We start from the raw sequence: 17,102 nt of genomic DNA on the forward strand, positions 1-17,102 counted from the left end.
CTTTCATGGAAGAGGGCCTCCTTAAGACAAAGCACACAAGCCCGGTGTGGTGGCATGAGCCTGTAGTCCCAGCTACACGAGAGGCTGCAGCTGGAGGACTGTTTGAGCCCAGGAGTTTGAGTCTAGCCTGGGCAAAATAGTGATACCCATCTCTAAAGAAATACATTTTTTTTTTTTTTAGATGGAGTTTTACTCTTGTTGCCCATGCTGGAGTGTAATGATGTGATCTTGGCTCACTACAACCTGTCCCAGGTTCAAATGTTGCTCCTGCCTTAGCCTCCCGAGTAGCTGGGATTACAGGCGCCAGCCACCACACCTGGCTAATTTTTGTATTTTTAGTAAAGATGGGGTTTCTCCATGTTGGCCAGGCTGGTCTCGAACTCCTGACCTCAGGTGATCCGCCCACCTCAACCTCCCAAAGTGCTGGGATTACAGGCGTGAGCCACCATGCCCGGCTTAATGAAATACATTTAAAAAAAAATCTAAAAAAGAAAGAGCATACAGCATTATGAATATAAAATTAGGTTAAAACAAATGTTTATTTAGAATAGGAAAATAAATTATAATAAAATTACAAATGAAAAGTGGATAAGCAGCACAAAATCTAGAAAACTATTAGAATATTGTTATTAATTCACTGCTTAATACAACTCTGTAATACGTCTTTTCCTGCATTTTTTTTCCAGCATACCCTTTGATTACCTCTTTTTACGACAATTTTGTAATATTTTGTATAGGGATATTAGCAAGATAATTACACTGTTTCTTTAGGGTGGTTTTTTCATTAGTGATAATTGAGGGGCATAAAACATTCATCTTCACATACAAACATAACACCATGCACAAAACTGCTACAGGATTGCGAATGACAAACAGGCATGCTGATAAATCCAATTGCAGGTGATTCTCATCCAAAATTAGATATGATAGGGGCAGGGCACTGTGGCTCACATCTGTAATCCCACCACTTTGGGAGGCTGAGGTGGGCGGATCACTTGAGGTTAGGAGTTCGAGACCAGCCTGGTCAACATGGTGAAACCTCATCTCTACTAAAAGTACAAAAATTAGCCAGGAGTGGTGGTGGGTGCCTATAATCCCAAGTACTCAGGAGGCTGAGGCAGGAGACTCGCTTGAATCCGGGAGGTAGAGGTTGCAGTGATCTGAGATCGCGCCACTGCACTCTAGCCTGGGTGACAGGGCAAGACTCAATCTCAAAAAAATATATATACATATATATACACATACATATATACGTATATATATGCACACACATATATACATATATACATACACACATATATGTACGTGTATATATACACACACACGTATATATATGACGATATGATATGATGGGCTGGTCACGGTGGTTTACTTCTGTAATCCTAGCACTTTGGAAGGCTGAGTGGAGGATTACTTGAGCACCAGGAATTCAAGACCAGCTGGGCAGCATAACAAGACCCCATCGCTACAAAAAGTAAAAAGATTAGCCTGGCTTCCGGGCTACTCAGGAGGCTGAGGCAGGATGATCACTTGAGCACAGGGGGTTGAGGCTGCGGTGAGCCGTGATCACACCACTGCACCCCAGCCTGAGCAATAGAGTTGAGACCCAGTCTCAAAAAAGAAAAAAAAAAAGTATATGATGTATCATCATGCCCCTGACAGGAGATATTCTGGTTAGAAGCAGCCATCAGTTTACTGTTACAGTTTTCCACATTGGATGATTGAAATAATCTCCATAGGCCAGCTTCTGACTCGGTGCACTTCGAACCTAGTTTCTTCTACACTCCCACATGCAATGTTGCTGGAGCTGGAGGACAGGGTCATCCTGGGATTTGACCTATGATCCTGCACTTACGTGTCTCCATTCTAGGTAAGTAGCAAAATGGGTGTTAGAAGTATTTCTGGAAGTGATACTACTCCAGGACAGGTGGCGGCAACTGTACTACATATGAAAATTACTGCAAACCAGTGGCATATACAAATACTCTCCAGAACCCAGACACCCACATCTACCCTTGATTCGATTTAATCAGTGCCCCCTGAAACAGATTCGAAAGGTGCCTGTGGCCACTTCAATGCCCTTCCACCTGAGGGGACACATGTCTGATTGAAATTAAAGGTGAAAGTGGCAGAGGCACGATTATGGTTAAAATGCTTCACTTCTGCAAAACAGATGAAACACAGGACCGGGTGGACACCCTGTCTGGACCTTGGAAGGGGCCTGTGCCTGTGCGGAGTCTGAAGCTGGAGGCTGGCGGCTTCGTGGAAATCCCTGCACCCCGTTCTTTTCATTCGGTGCAGTCCCTTTCATGTTGCTGGCTTTGAAGGGACTGGGCGGGCTGCCTGGCAGAATATCTCACCTTCTGGGCTTATCTGGGCTCTCTTGTTCTTCAAGCTCTGGGCACTTCTTACTGCCAAAGAAGCTAGAGCTAAAGGTTTGGTGGATTCACGGTAATGTTCTTAGCTGGAATTCACATTTGTGGTGCTACAGACTTCCTCCTTCATCACAGCCTAAGGCATAGCCCATCTGTTTGATCCACTGTTAGCAGTTAACCCCAGATAATGATCAGGGCCTGATAATTTTGGGGTCATGATTCAGCCCATGACAAGTATGGTTTGCGAGATGGTGTTTTTCCAACTCCACTGTTCCTTCTGAATTTATTAGGCTGTAAATCATGGATTTCTTTGGTTCCCATGAAATGCAGCTCCTCCTAGAAAAACAGAATAAAACCTTTCATTCTTTCCCTTGAATGACCAATTTTATAAGCGAGGTGTTAGTTTAGCAGATGCTTCAAAGCTGACAAGTCCCTTTGTTCTGGATCTTTTTTGTATAGTCACCATGGACCCATGGATGTTCACTGAGTCAAGGCGTTTCAATCCACTCCAATCACTTTCCTTTATGACACACAGACAGACACAACTTTGGCCAGTGGTAGCTTCTTCATGCCACTGTTTTGTCCTGTTGACAAGACTCCATTGGTTCTTGAGAACTTCAGTACTTTTTAGTGTGTTTGATGTTTTGTAATTTATTTTTGTATAATTTTAAACTTAAAGAAAACTTGCAAGAGTAGAGAATGAAACTCCTCTATACTTCTTAACCAGACTCAGCAATTATTTGCATCTTGCCCAATTTGCTTTATCATCTTGCTGAGAGACAGACAGAATAGCATGTAGAGAACATATAAATACACAGTAGACCTACACCATTTCTTCACAACCTTTTGAGTATGATATGCCTATTTCAGTATCTATTTTGTAAAAACAAGGATATTCTCATATAACTACAGTATAATTGTCAAATTAAGAAATTTCACATTGATATAATTTTTGTAATCCATATTGCATATTCACATTGTATCAGTTGCCCCCATCGTGTCCTTTTTAGCTAATATGAATGGCATTGGGCATTCATTCATGTACTTATTGGATATTTGTATATCATCCTTTGGGAAATGCCTGTTCAAATATGTTTCAAGTTTGTATTGAGCTGTCTTGTTCTTTGAATTATAGAAATCCTCTACATTTTCTGTCCTTTGTCAGAAGCAAGGTTATGCTTAATCTGTGGCTCAAGAACAAATGGTTTCTGTTTTCTCAAGTTCGTCCTTGATGAGAAGTTTGAATTTTGTTTGTTTGTTTCAAAAAGACCTTGGTATTCCACTCTGAGTTTCAATTAGGACAGCTGGGAGCGGCGGAGAGTCATTGCTGGGGGAAGAGCTCAGGCCAGTGGCTGGAAGTCTAGTGCACTTGGTTTTTGCACTGGGAGTGCTCACTTTCCATTTGGCTGGAAGATGTGCAGATGAGGGCTTATGTCACCAAAGGCTGAAGTTCTGATGATCTAATTTGGGAAGAGTTTAGCCACAGGCTCCCCCTTGTGGCCTTTTCTGTCCTGGGTGCTCACTTGCGGTTTATCAGCTGCGACTGCCATGAGCTTAGTCCGCTGGCTCTGCAGACGAGAAAGGCTGCGGTTCTCTGTTTTCCTTTGGGCACTCTTCATGGCTACCATAACCACCGCCACAGCCTTCCTGACAGAAGCTCTCCGCTGCCCTCCTTTCTTCCAAGTGTCAACTCCCTTCCAGAATTGGTTGCATCTTGGTCACTCTCCGCTGGCATCAGGCAATTGCTTTTTGTAATTTCTCCAGCGTGGACAGCTGCTGTCTGCAGAAAGTTGGCTCTGGCAGGAGCTGACTAGGTATGGAGCCTGCAGCACGTGACTCTGGGTAGAGAAAAGTTTCGATCACCAAATACCTTTATCATAAACTGAAATATTAAGATACTCATCTTGATCTCAAGATGTGCGTGATTCCTGTTTCAGATATCCTTACCACCTTGGGCTGTTCCTGGCCTTTGCCAGCTGTCTTGAGTCTCCTTGGCATCGGCATCCTCAGAGCACCCCCTCTGCCAGTGTAATCATCCGATGGGCTCTTCCTGTCCATTGCACAGATAAAATCAATTTACCGAGCCATGGCATTGCAGTAGAGAAAGAGTGTCACTGACACGAGGCTGGCCCACGCAGAAGAACTGGAGTTACTACTCAAATCATTCTCCCCGAAGGCTTAGACACTAGGGTTTTTGTGGACAGTTTGGTGGGTCGGGGGCTAGGGAATGGGTGCTGCTTATTGGTTAGGGATGAAATCACAGGGGTGCAGAAAAGGGTCCTAATGTGTTAAGTACACATCTGGGTGGGGCCACAAGACCAGTTGAGTCATAAGTCCTGGATCCCCATGGGGCCAGTCTGGAAAAATTTTTAAAAACCCAAAAAAAACCAAAAACGTAGATTCTACAATAGTGATGTTATTTATAGAAGTAATTGTGAAAATCCCCACATGGCCCCTGGAAAGAAGGGATTATAGAAACTATGCCTACATTTTAGCAGAATTCAGGTCCCTCCTATAATCCTATTCTTGTGGTCTTTCATTAGTCTTATAAGGTGGTTTTCAGTTCCCGAGCACGGATGAGGTTAATTTTAGGAAGGGACTGTTATCATCCTTGCTTTCAAGTTAAACTATAAATTCTCCCCAAAGTTAGCTTGGCCTATGCCCACGAATGACCAAGGATGACATGGTAGTCAGAAGCAAGATAGAGTCGACGATGTCAGACTTCTCTTACTGTCATAATATACTGCACAGGCAGTTTCACTGGAGCCTGTCTAGGGGATATCTAGCACCACCCTGCATCAGTGCCTTCCTGAGAGGGGGTTTTGGGATCTCCACCTTGGAGACACCCTTCAACTCCACCTGCTCTTCCCCCAGCAGGTGTGAGGGCTGGCCCTGACCCTGGATAACTTCTCTGTTCTCCTGTCCTGAGATCCCAGCCTCAGAAGACACTCTAGTTGGGTCTGCACACAGCATTTCGTGGTTGTGGTGGTGGTTTTGAATGGGCAAGTGGATAGTGGAGAAAGGGGAGGAACTGTGGTCAGGGCACCATTAATAGAGGGAGGCAGGGAAGGGACAGAAGATAGAAAGGGGTGGAGAAAGAAAGGTGGAGGGTGAAGGGAGCTGCTGCTGCTATCTGAAATCATGGTGGAGCCATGGTTCAGGGTTAAGAATAGTTCTGGACAGAAATCTTGTTATAATTAAACATTAATCAGGCTGCACTTTGACCCACTTCCTTGTAAGGGCAAGTCCCATAGCATGAGATACCAACAATCTACACCCCACTGTTCCTATCTAGGAACTTCTCTGCTGTTAGAATCGTAAGGCTTCTGTTTAAGAGTTGCTTAAGCAGATCCTGAGTTCCAGCAGAACAGCTGATGCCAACCGGTTTGAAGATCCCCACAACAGGAACCAAGTCAGGATGAGAATACCATTTTTTCCATCTCCCTGTCCACAGCTTCATTCCACACTCTCCAACCTATCAACAATCTCCACACTGCAGCCTACGCCAGAACCCTGAAAAACCCTAGCTCCACACTCCCTGGGGAGATGGAGTTGAGGTTTCCTGCCATCTCCTCATCTGGTAGCCCCATGATTAAGCCTCTTTCTCCGCTGTAGCCCGGGGTCTTGGCATATTGATTTGCAGTGCATCAGGCAATGGACCCGTTACAGGTAGAAGGGAATCACACTATGAGAATGCTTTTCTTTCTTTCTTCTTTTTTTTTTAGAGATGGGGGTCTCACTCTATTGCCCAGGCTGGAGTGCAGTGGTGCAATTACAGCCCACTATAGCCTCAACTTTTTAATTCAAGAGATCTTATTACCTTAGTCTCCCTAGTAGTTGGGACTATAGGTGAATACCACCAAGCCAGACTCATTACTTTTATAGAGACAGGGTCTTGCTATGTTACCCAGAGTGGTCTTAAACTCCTGGGCTCAAGCGATCCTCCTGCCTTGGCCTCCTAAAGTGCTGGATTACAGCCATGAGCCACAAAACCCAGCTGAATATTTTTATTTCTAAACCTAAAGTAGCATGCAGCACTGGAATTCTGGAAGCCCTCAAGCAGGATTACAGACCCCAGGCCCTGCTGGAGCTGGTCAGGCACTGCTCTCCTAAGTCATTCTTCCTTAGTGACATGTGAGGGCCGCTGGCCCCAGTGTGGGGAGGGGACTATGCCCTGTGTTTGCTGCCTCTGTCCCTGTCCACTGCTGCTGCTCTGTGGTTTACAGAGACAAGCGTCATTGCAGGGCTCACGTCATCGCGCCTTCCCCATGTCCACCTTGCTGCCCTCCTGCCTCACATTCACACGTGGTGCCCTCGCCCGACCTGACCCCTACCTCCTGCCCCATACTCCTCTTTTCCTCAGCCTCTTCCTCCCATTTCACCCCACACAGACGCCTTCCCTGCCTCTAGACTCTTTAAGGCCTCTCTGGTGTCCTCTTTCCTAGCTCTTTTGTTTTTCTTTATGCTGTTAAACCAGGTTTAGCCTCCTTACATATTTAAGTTCAGCCTACGGGTTTCTTTGTAAGTCGTGAACACTAACAAGCGGAGGTGTAAGAAGAGCATAGCCTACACCTGTGCCAATCACTGAGTTTCGGCCAAATGTAGCCAACTGTTCGCACTGCATTCAAATAAGGCAAATGCCGAGCTGTAACTAATCCAGCTGCATCCCTACCTCACTTCTGTTTTCTGTACGTCACTCTCCTTTTTCTGTCCATAAATAAGCTTCCACCACGTGGCTAGAATCTCTAAGCCTACCCTGGCTGCCTCATTCGCAAATCATTCATTGCTCAATGAAACTCTTTTAATTTGGCTGAAGTTTGTTTTTTTTTTTTTTTTCCCCAATGCCATTTACCATAATTTGCAATTCATCCAGTCAATAACTATTTCTGGAAAGCTAAAGGTGTGCCAGGCACTGTGCCCGGGGCTGGGGTAGGCCAGGGATGCCCTCCAAGGATTCGTTATTCGGACCCTGTATTAGAAAGTTGGTAGAGAAGCAAAAGTGGTCAGACTGCCTTGAAAATATTTGCCACAAACGCACCATTTAAAGGCTGTGCCCTCACTGAACACCCGCCCTGTTTAGCATGAGCATCTCTCTGCCTCTGACCATTGTGTCCACGCGCTTGGCAATCAATTTTTCTGATTGTCAAATTTTCCACAACTCAATACAAATATAACACCAATGGATGGCAAAAGGAAATTTTCAATCTTGCAAACGCTGTAAGGTTTCACGGAATTGACTGACGTTATGTTGGGGGAATTGCTCAAATTATACACAAAGCTACTGACAAAGGAGATTCTGGAAAAATGAGACTAAGTAACAATTGGGTATGAGACTGTCAACAACTAGTCCTTTGTTTCCTTACTTAGGGCATTAAAAGAAAAAACAAACAAACAGAAACAAACCAGCCCTGACAAAACAAGGAATTTAATTCAAAGGATGATGAAGAGCGCTGGGGAAAATCAAAGGCCATACATATTTTGTAACAATGACTCTCTTGCTGAACACGTGATGTATTACCTCAAACATGAAGTTAAAAATGTGGCGTTCTGCTCTCATAAAACATAGTCAGAAAAGGTATAAGAACTCCACTGCCACCGTTAATGTTGACTTACTATGATTTTAAGAATTTGGGCATAGTTGCAATTTTGCCTAATTTACCTTTTTAAAATACAAGGTAAAATGGACCAATGTTCATAATTTTTAATTTAATTGATCAACATAGACTCTAAATCAAACCGTACTTCTATTTACTTTGTATTTTGGTTTAACAGGATGTGCTGTGCATGACTTTGTACTGTTTATCTCCTGATAAGGAGAATTTCCTGCTGTGTTAATTTGCATAATTACCTTTGTGCTGACTCTCCCCCTCACTGAAATGTGAGGTCTGTGAAGGCACCATCTTCTCAGTCAGGCTCCCAGCAGGAAACAAATGGCTTTTCACCATAGAAGAGTTCAAGGGCCCTCATGTTGGAAACCTGTGGTAAAGGTGGCATAACTGCCTTAAGTCTGGTGCCTGGGACTTAGCCATGAGGCAGAATTCTTCTTAGCAGACCTGAGCTTTTTCCCACCTAAATATGTCAAGCAGCACTTAGTAGGCCTCTGTCTCATGTCTGGGGTGCCTGTAACCAAGGACCCATTGCCATAGACAATTATGGGTCAAAACAACTGTTACTTGCCATCCCTTGCTTCTTGGGGCATTGAGACCTGCCCTGTCTCTGATGATTAAGAGCCACCCCTACTCTGGTGCTTAGAGTGGCACTGCCTCCAGCCCACAGAGGGCGGTCCACAGAGCTGGTGAAGGACTCACCAATGCATTTCCTCTCTTCTTCCAGGCCCCTTGGGGAAGAGGCATATTAGGGAAGGTCTGAGTCAGTTGCAAATAGTAGGTGCCTTTCTATGTTTCTATTTCCTTGAGACTTTGAGCTCTGTTCTCTATAGTGTGCCAGGATTTCAAGCTTTTCGATCCCATTAACTTTGTCCAATTAGCCAACCTGGAGGATTATTAACCACTTTCTCAGGGTTTGAGCCAACATATTAAACGCTGAAACCCAGCCTAATCCAGGCTCACTCTCTTCCACGTGGGGCAGGTGCTGTCAGACTCCACCCCACGCTTGCTCCCAGGCTCTAGCTGCTACCTGCTAGAGTGGACCTGCAGCTCCATGTTGAGGCAATCTCCTCCCAGGGAGGTCTTGGGCCTCCTCACCCTGCCTCTGCTGTTCTCAACTGTTTTCTGGGACTGCAGGCAATGAGAGGTGTGGGGTGGGTCCTGGGGGACTGGTATCAGCTCAGGATGCAGCTTCCCCAGGTGCAGTCATTGCAAGACTTTTTAACAGAGGAATGTTGGGTTCCATGTGGGACGGGAGGTGAAAGGAGGAAAAGGGGGCAAAAGGGAGGGGAAGGGAAAAGAGGAGAGAAAGAGAAGGGAGAGCAAAGGGGTGCCGCCTCTGTAGACAACAGGGGTTCAGGGGAATTGGCAGCTCCAAATTTCCAGCCTCTCTTTTCATCTCTGCCCAAATCTCTCCATTGTGTCTTTCCCCACGGACACCTTGTATTAATCTGTTTTTGTACTGCTATAAAGAACTACCTGAGACTGGGTAATTTATAAAGAAAAGAGGTTTAATTGGCTCAGGGGTCTGCAGGCTGTACAGGAAGCAAGGCATGGAGGCCTCAGGAAACTTACAATCAAGGCAGAAGGCAAAAGGGAAGCAGGCACGTCCTACATGACCAGGGCAGGAGGACGAGACAGGAGGAGGAGGTGCCACACACTTTTAAACCAGATCTCGTGAGAACTCTATCACGAGAAGAGCAAGGTGGAAATCCACCCCCAAGATCCAGTCGCCTCCCACCAGGCCCCACCTCCAATACTTGGGATTACAATTGAACGTGAGATTTGGGTGGGGCCATATCACACCCTTTCCTTGTAAGAGATCAGGCAGGGTTGAGCATTTAATTGGCACCTCAGTGCTGCCCCCTAACAATCAGGCCCATGCTTGTGCCTCAGCACAGGTGTCCTGGGACCAGAGAGATGAGGGATCCCTTCAAAGCTGCCCTGGAAGCCGCTGGGTCTCTACACCTATTCTTAATTTTATGCTCATGGTTTTACATTTCTATTTTCCCTGGGCAGGTGCCCTAGGGGGCTGGTGACTGTGGCTCTATGATCTCTAGTTGCCATAGTGACCAAGCACCACATGAACCCCCACGCCTTGCCCACTGCCTGCACTTCCTCCTGAGCCGTCACTGAACATGCCCTGCCCACTGCCTGCACTTCCTCCTGAGCCGTCACTGAACACGCCCTGCCCACTGCCTGCACTTCCTCCTGTGCTATCACTGAAGAGAGTTTGAAGAGCAACGCATACCGTGGTGACTTGTGCCCCATTGCCGACCAGCAAGGAAGTGACCTACACGTGCGGGTGACCCAGAGTCCAGTGCTAGGAGGTAACAGCAGCCCATGTGCCATTGTGAGCATCCCTGGGAGTCCTATTGGAAGCAGAGGCTCCACACCTCTCCCTCAGTGCATGAACCATCCCCGTGTGGCCTGCTCCTAAGACCTTGACCACATTTCCACCACAGTCCTGTGGAAGCTGGCACAGCATAAGGGCTCCTGGAAGGCAAGCAATAGTCTCTGCAGCTCCCCAGTGAGCCCAGTGGCACTTCAGCCCTGCCCTCACACCCCACCTCACCTGGGGAAATGACATGGTTTTCTCCCACAGCTGAATCTTTGTAGTGAGAACTTCCTGCTCAGAGCTCTTAGTGAGGCCCTGGGCAAAAGCCAAAATGCTCAGGAGCCATGATCAGGGGTGGGGCCAGGAGGGAAGTGGAAAACTGGGGCTGCTTTCGGGAGGGGCCGCTGCTCTGCAGAGCCTCAGATCACAAGAGGGAATTTCTGTGAAGATCCTGCAATGTGATTCTTCATCACACTGTAGGAAGAAAAAAACACGCATATACAAATGGCATAGACACACATACCTAGATACATACACACACCTAGATACATACACACACGCATCTGTAGTTATAAAGTCACAGGATCATCTTCCTGTCACATAGGAGTCTTGCCTTTGAGCAAACCTGACATGAACACCTGACCGCCAACCTCCCAGGACCATTCTTTGTATTGAATCTGTAGTGACATTCCTCTACAAAGCCACTTCCCCAAGAGCAATGATTCTCAGCCTGAGCTGCATCAGAATTACCTGGAGAGCTTGTCCAATCACAGATGGCCAGGCCTCATCCCAAATTTCTGATTCACCCTTGAGCATATGAATTCAAAGGAAGTTCCCAGTGAGGACAAGTGCTGCTAGACCAGGGGCCACACTTTGAGAACCACCAGCTTTCATGGCTCAGTGTAACAGTTGTCCAGTCCAAAGACAGGTAACTTCCAGGTGCCAGATTCAGGCATAAGCGTCACGGCTGGCTAGCTTTGTGATCTTGAGAATTGCATGAGGGAGTGCAGGGAACATGCTTCATTTGACACCTCCAGGTGGGAAGCCCCTACCTGGTAGTTACTGGTGCTGCATGGTTAAATCCATTCAGTTTCATTTTTTCCACTTGCAATCCTGAACACACCTGCTGCATAAAATAGATTTATTTGAAAACAATTTTCTAGAATTTGGATTTTTAAGAGTATATAAAACAGAGTGTGGCAGGCCAGGTTTCACTAATGCAGGCCTCCATAACAACTGTTTTAGTACTGACCGAGTGGTTAAGTTAAATATTAAAAGCTTAAAAAAGCCAGTGCCCTTATACAAAAGCCGAAATGTAACAAAAGCCACCAAAGGTTTTGCCTAGGCCTTTCCTGGACCTTAAAGCATGACAAAATAATGAAAGAATTCTTAACAGGACCCATTTAGGATTAAACAAGTTTTACTGGGGTTAAAAAAACTCCCCTGGCTTCCACAAACAAGTTTATTGGAGGTCTGAAGGAACTCCCCAGACCTCCGTGATTTAGCAGAAGGCAAGATAAAGTTAATCACCTCAGCACCTGGACCCGTTCAGATTAAGTAAATTTACTGAGGCTCCAGAGGAAGGTCTTCAGGACTCAGACCTTAGTTATAGATTAAAATAAGTTAATCACTTATGTCTTTAGATGAACGCACACTTACATGTAGACACAGAGCTTACAAGGTATACAAGCTCTGGAAAACTGTGTAATTTTGAGTTGGTCTGGTGATAATTTCCAGGCCTTCTCCCTGTAACTGGTTCCAGAAATAAAAACTCTTCTCCTTCCCAGTTCATCTGCATCTTGTTATTGGGCCGCAAGAAACAAGTGCCCAACACTCAGCTTGGTCTGGAACAAGAGTACACTGCATTCCTGGATTTTACAGCTTTTTGCAAATACAATAAAAATGAGTGCCCACAGAATTAGAAACTTTGACACATTAGAGGCTATATGAATATCATAAAGAGTGTAATAACTAGGCTGTATTAGTTTTGCCACTCCAATAAAAACAACTATTGAAATAGAATTATACACAACTAAACTCTGGAAATTTTATTCACTTTTAATATGAACAACTTATGGAATGGGGTTATGATCAAACACTGCGCTTGGAGTCAGGCTTGTGCAGGAGTGGGGGTGGTTAGGTGGAAGGAGCATGGAGCAGTAAACTCATGTTGCATCCCTGCAACATCATGGCAAGGTATGTATGTGAGTAAATAACAATACAGTGTCCAGGTGCGGTGGCTCATACCTGTAATCCCAGCACTTCGGGAGGCCGAGGCAGGTGGATCACGAGGTCGCCTCCAGGGATGCTCAGGTAGAAGATGCTCCCTGTTCATCTCACTTCAACCCTGGCGCTTCCTATGAGGTCTCGAGACTGAGGAAACTCTTAACTCCAGTGGTAAAAACAGGAGTTCACTATTCTTACGGAATAAGCAAAGCAAGAGGACTAGCTCAGCAGATGTGAGAATAATCCGCCAGGGCCTCAGAGGGTCAGCAAGGGGTGACGTCAGCTTTCCGCAGCAAGATGGCGCCCGCCAGCGGCGTCCCTGTCTGTCGCCATCTCTGCTGTCTTCTCGTCACCTCACGTGTTGGCAGAGGAGGTGTCGTTACGTGCTCGCTGGCTTATGAGTCCACGGCCCACACCTTCCAATGAAATATAAGCTCATGCAGAGTGAGCTTGTATCTGACCCACTGCGGCCGTCCCAGCCGTGCTAATGGCACCCAGGCATTCCCTCAGAAACGTCTGCTGAGTGGGTGACTGAGGGGCGGACTCCACACACGGGGGCCGCGGTGAGGAAGGACGAACTCTTCCCAGTGCTGAGCCTGAGGAGGGAGCGTGGGCGAGGAGGAAGGGTGGGCTGAGGCGGGAGCGTGGGCTGTGGATGGAGCGTGGGCTGTGGATGGAGCGTGGGCTGTGGATGGAGCGTGGGCTGAGGCGGTAGCGTGGGCTGAGGAGGGAGAGTGAGCTGAGGCAGAAGCGTGGGCTGTGGATGGAGCGTGGGCTGAGGCGGGAGCGTGGGCTGAGGAGGGAGAGTGAGCTGAGGCAGAAGCGTGGGCTGTGGATGGAGCGTGGGCTGAGGCGGGAGCGTGGGCTGAGGCGGGAGCGTGGGCTGTGGATGGAGCGTGGGCTGAGGCGGGAGCGTGGGCTGTGGATGGAGCGTGGGCTGAGGTGGGAGCGTGGGCTGTGGATGGAGCGTGGGCTGTGGATGGAGCCTGGGCTGTGGTTGGGCAGACAACAGGGCGGGCTCATGGGCGATCAGGAGGGGTCCTCTGTAACAGAGGCCCCCACACCCTTGTTGGGAACCAGGTCGCACAGCAGGAGGTGAGCAGTGGGTGGGTGAGTGAGTGAAGCTTCGTCTGTATCTACAGCCACTCCCCATTGCTGTCATTACTGCCTGAGCTCCGCTTCCCGTGAGATCAGCGGTGGAATTAGTCTCACAAGAGTGTGAACCGTGCATGTGAGGGATCCAGGTTGCACGCTCCTTATGAGAATCTAACGCCTGATGACCTGTTACTGTCGGCCATCACCCCCAGATGGGACTGTCTAGTTGTGGGAAACAAGCTCAGGGCTCCCACTGATTCTACATTATGGTGAGTTGTGTAATTATTTTATTACATATTACGATGTAATAATAGAAATAAAGTGCACAATAAAAGTAATTGCACTTGAATAATCTCAAAACCATTCTCCACCCCCACCCCGGTCTGTGGAAAAATTGTCTTCCACGACACTTGTCCGTGGTGCCAAAAGGCTGGGGACTGCTGCTCTATGAGAGGGCCTGCTGCTAGGCTGTGAAACCCCCTGAAAAGAAGGACAAATGCCAGGCTCTTGGTAATGGGGGGACATTACCAGGACAGAAACACCCAATGTGAAGCTCTATGTGGTGAATTTCTGTGTTGGTTAATTGCGTGCGTGAATTTGACTGGGCCGCAGGGCGCAAAGATGTTTGACCCAGCGTCACTCTGGGGGTGTATGAGGAGGTTTCTGGATGAGATGAACATTCGAATCAGGAGATTGTCAAGCGAACGGCTCTCCCCAGGGTGGGTGGGCCTCATCCAATCAGTTGAAGGTCTGAATGGAACAAAAGGCTAAGAGGAAACTCCTCATGCCTGACGGCCTTTGAACTGAGGCATTGACTTTTTCCTGCCATTGGACTTGAATGAAAACACCGATTCTTTCTGGGTCTCAAGCCTACTGGCCTCCAGACGGAAGGCCAACGGCTCCTACAGATGGTGAGGCTTCTCAGCCTCTCTAACTGTGTGAGCCAATCCCCCTCTCTCCTTTCCTCTCCCAGCCTGTATCTGTATGTTTGTATCTATATGGATGTGGGTCCTGTTTCCTACTGGCTGTTTCTCTGGAGAGCTCTGGTTCCTGCACTGTCTTTTGCTGTTTGTGGCTCTAAGTCACAGTATGTTAAAGTTCGGGTTTAAGAGTATGCATGCTGCCGCGTCTAAATATGTGGGAATAAGTACAAAAATCCTTTACATCATCAGATGTGTTTCATCAAATGGGCTATTTTCTCTCCACAGGCTAAGCTGCAAGTTCTTGTTTGAAGTCGAAGGACCAATAACTTTGCCCTCCCCTGCCACCTACTGGTCCACTCACCAGGACACCAGGCAGGACATTTGTTCCACCCTGACTGTGAGGCAACCCCCTGGGGATCCTGCTAAGACACAGCTGCTGACATGGGAGATGGGGGCGCCTGAGGCCCTGCATTTCTAACACGCTCCCAGGCAATGCCCGTAATCCTGGTCCTCAGGCCAGAGTCTGAGAAGCAAAAAAATAAATAACTTACAGGGCCCCTTGCCTTTCCTCAAAGTCTGGTTATATTTTCTAGGTAATAAGTGCTATTAGTACCTGAAAAGGAGAACAAAATGGTTTAAGGATAGCTGGAGGCAAAGAAAATGCAGCGTCTTCTAAAATCACTAACTCAAATAAACGGGCTGCCTCTCCAGGGAGACACCTGGCAGGAGAGTGAGCTTCGGTGAGCTCATTCGCAGGCATTTCTCCTTCAGGATTTACATTGCTTTTGTGCGTAGCTTCTTTGGAAAATTGCGTGGTTTATTGTCCTCACACAGTTTTGTCTCATTATGGGACACAATGAAAGAGAATGAGTTAATGGTTGAAAGAAATACATTTTGGAGAGAGAAGGAGAAACATGACATTTCCAGATCATTAATTTTTTAATGACTTCTTAGAGAACTTCCTTGTTTGAAGATTTCATCAGGAAGATGGCATACGTGCATGCGTGTTTCTTAATTTATTTTTGTGGCCTTAAGTCCTAGGAAAAAATGGTACTGGACAACTGAAAGTGGCATTTACTTGAAACCGCACAGGAGTAAGTACATCATAATTCTGGGAGTTTGCTGTGGCGACTTGCAAAGGCCTTTCACACAGCTGGACACCTGTCACTTTTCGTGAAGAACCCCCATGCGCTGGCAGACAGCGGCTGCACACACATTCAGGAGATTGCAGGAAGTCATTTCCAACAGCAAATGAGACATTAATTATTCAATGCAGATAAACATCAACAACAGCGCTTCATCCGAAGGAATTCCACTGGGATCCAGGGGCTCTGCGTTAAAGCTCAGTTCAGTCCTCTGCACATGGTGACCTCAGACACAGTCTCTGTGCCTCAGGCTCACCGCTGTAAAATCATGCGGCCTGTCGATGGGTCCACGTCACCTGCAGCTTCTTAGTCCTCATTCTGAGGACATGATATGCCCTCTTAGCAGCGAGCCCTGGAGGGGCTGACTTGCAGCAGTGTTTGCCAGTTCCCATGGTGAGTGGGGTGCACGCTCTGCTCTCTGTGGCTGTGCCAGCTTCAAACTTCTTTATGTTCGGACACAGAAAAACTGCATCACTAGCGAAATAAAACAAGGAGCAGACAGATATGTCTTTTTCTCAGGAGGTCGTGTTTGATTGACTAAAACATCGAGGAACCTTTTATTGGGTCTGGCCTCCTGTGCGTCCTACACGATGTGGGCTGGTTCCATCACAGCCCAGGGTGTTCACCGTCTTTATTTCTATAAGAGCTCCCTGTGTGTGCTGCCCTCCGCTTGCCTGGGTGCTCACAGCGGGAGGCTGAGGGTGTAGCACAGCTCCTTCCTGCCCTGGTTCTGCATTCACACTATAAAAGGCACTCACAGAGTCACTACCACAGCCCCGAACTGCAATCATGAAATAACACCTGCATTGGATCAGGGGGCTAGAAAAGATGAAAGATCGATGGACTGTCACTGCTCCATGCTAGGATCTCTGCCTGCAGCACGAGGCACCACACGTGTGGGCTGTGGGAGCAGGCGTGACCTGTGGGCTGGGGCATGAGACTTCCCACTGGGGAGACCCCATCCCCTGCTGGACCAGCTTCCTTAGCATCACCATCATGGAAAGACTCCACTTTGCTGGTGGCCCTTCTTTTGGGGCCCCGTTAAATCGGGGGAGCCTACTTCTCCCACTGGCAAAGTCCTTTCTCTCCTGTACGTGATTGGAAACAAGAAGAGGAGAAGGCAAAAAAGGCCTGCAAGGGGAGTGTCTCAAATCCCTATGTCTGAGGCCTTGTAGGAGCAGCTCTGCTGTGCTTGGAAGGATTGGGGTATGTTATGGCAGGCTACAGGATAACCCTCAAAGATGTTCACGTCCTAATCCCCGGGACCAGGGAATATGCAACTTTATGTGGCAAAAGGAACTTTGCACCTGTGGTTAAGGCTCGTGAGATGAGAATTGATCCTGGGTTATTGGGTGGGCCTGATGTCAACACAAGGGCCTTTGTAGGAGGGAGGC

This window comes from Theropithecus gelada, chromosome 3, assembly GCF_003255815.1.
Source record: "Theropithecus gelada isolate Dixy chromosome 3, Tgel_1.0, whole genome shotgun sequence".
NCBI lineage: Eukaryota > Metazoa > Chordata > Mammalia > Primates > Cercopithecidae > Theropithecus > Theropithecus gelada.